This window comes from Esox lucius, chromosome 11 (genome assembly GCF_011004845.1).
Source record: "Esox lucius isolate fEsoLuc1 chromosome 11, fEsoLuc1.pri, whole genome shotgun sequence".
In the NCBI taxonomy this organism is placed as follows: domain Eukaryota; kingdom Metazoa; phylum Chordata; class Actinopteri; order Esociformes; family Esocidae; genus Esox; species Esox lucius.
In genome coordinates, this window is record NC_047579.1 from 10,314,300 (window position 1) to 10,316,478 (window position 2,179).

Genomic DNA, 2,179 nt, shown 5'->3' on the forward strand with positions numbered 1-2,179 from the left:
TGGGTTAAATGATAAGATTAAACATTATTTCCTGACGACGATAAATTGTTTGATTTATCCAACCATTCCTTTTGTGTTCATTCATTATTTGCCTCTGTCCACTCACCTAAATGCATAGTTATGGTCTCCACATTTTATGGTCTCCACAAGTGCAAAAGCCTTCTTGCCATTATTGTCAGACTAGCTATTCCCCTTAACAAATCTAATCTGCCACATCTGGGAAAGTCATCAGGCATAGGATACTTACATTGTTTGGTTTTTGAAAACACAAGGTGATTGTTTTTTGTCTCTTCATTGCCTTTATGTGGCATTTATACAGTCGATTCAGTTCAGAAAATCACTCACTCAGCTCAGTCATAGATGGTATATGATCACTATGGTAACCGGTTACCGCTCCTACAGGCACGATTGAGGCACCTACCAGCTCCTCATAGGACCCCGGCGACGCGTCACTCAGGAGTCGTAGCACACACACATACACAGAGAGAGAGTGTAAACACTGGTTAGTCCTCTGTTTTACCGATTTCTTTCGCCTTTCGTAGGGACAGTGAGGGCGGGGGACGGATCAGGTCTCTATGAATCTGGGGGGGTCATGTCCCCCCGTCCCTAGTGCCATCTGCGCGCCTGCCCTCAGCCAGGGCATTGAAAATGGGTCGGGGATAGGTATTCCAGCATGACAATTACCCAAAACACACGGTCAAGGCAACAAAGGAGTGGCTCAAGAAGAAGCACATTAAGGTCCTGGAGTGGCCTAGCCAGTCACCAAAACTTAATCCCATAAAATATTTGTGGAGGGAGCTGAAGGTTCAGCCTCGAAACCTTAATGACTTGGAGAAGATCTGCAAAGAGGAGTGGGACAAAATACATCCTGAGATGTGTCCAAACCTGGTGGCCAACTACAAGAAACGTCTGACCTCTGTGATTGCCAACAAGGGGTTTTGCCACCAAGTTCTAAGTCATGTTTTGCAGAGGGGTCGAAGACTTTCTTCACTCAATAAAATGCTAATATATTCATAACATTTTTGACATACGTTTTTCTTGATTTTTTTGTTGTTATTCTGTCTCTCACTGTTCAAATAAAACTACCATTAAAATTATAGACTGATCATTTTTTGGTCAGTGGGCAAACGTAGGAAATCAGCAGGGGATCAAAAGAAATGTCCCTCACTGTTGTCTACCTCAGGGACCTCATTGCTGCTATCCAGTTGCACATGCTACTCTACTCCTTCAATTTGGCTCAATGGCACATTCAGAATGCCCTTTAGAATTGCCATTTCTACCCGTACAACTATTCATCTCACTTGTAACATACACTATATTTAATACTTTTAAATGTTCTGCCCTCCACTATTGGCCCTTTATTGCAGATTTAGTATTGCCATTTGTTACTGCATTTGCCTTCATTGCACATCTATACATTCCACCTGTAATATACATCTAGTTAATACATGTACATTTTCTGCTCTCTTCTATTTGCACTTCTGGTTAGATGTGTGCAAGTAAACGTGACATGCTAGAAAATGTGTTGTCCTCTACAGTACATGCTCCTACATGCAAGACAGTGGGCCCTCATGGGACGTCTATATGGTGGGAAATGCCCTCCTGGTGCCCCCTGTTTTTATATATCCTTTTAAAAAACAGTTCAGTGGCAGAATGATTCTACCTTAACTACATTTCTGTTTGGAGTCAATAAACTCAACCAGACAGTTTTAGAATCGTTAGCATGTAGAAGTTAAAAAAGTAGCATGGAGAAGTTAAACATATATTTAGAAAGAAGAAAACATGAGCGGTCAATCATGTCTTATTGTGGAGAAGACAATTAGAAATGTTAATTTCTCTATCAAAAAATACATTTCTGCATGATGAATTGCATGGTGAGGCTCTATGAGCTTGACCCCTATATAAAGCTGTGTGGGAATTCAAAGCACCAAGTCTTTTGTTACTTTCATGTGATTTCATATATTTATCCCTTTATTTTCTATTTATTTTACTTTATTTACATTTATCTTGATTGCTTTTAGGGTAATGACATGGAAGCGTTTTTGTAAAATGGTTATAATGTGTATCCTTATGCTATGACAAATAAAACCTCCTGTGGTCTTAAATACACGTTTATTGATTATTCGTATTGATTCGTATTATGTATGATTCCTTTTAAAAGTAACTGTTCTAGAGTAGA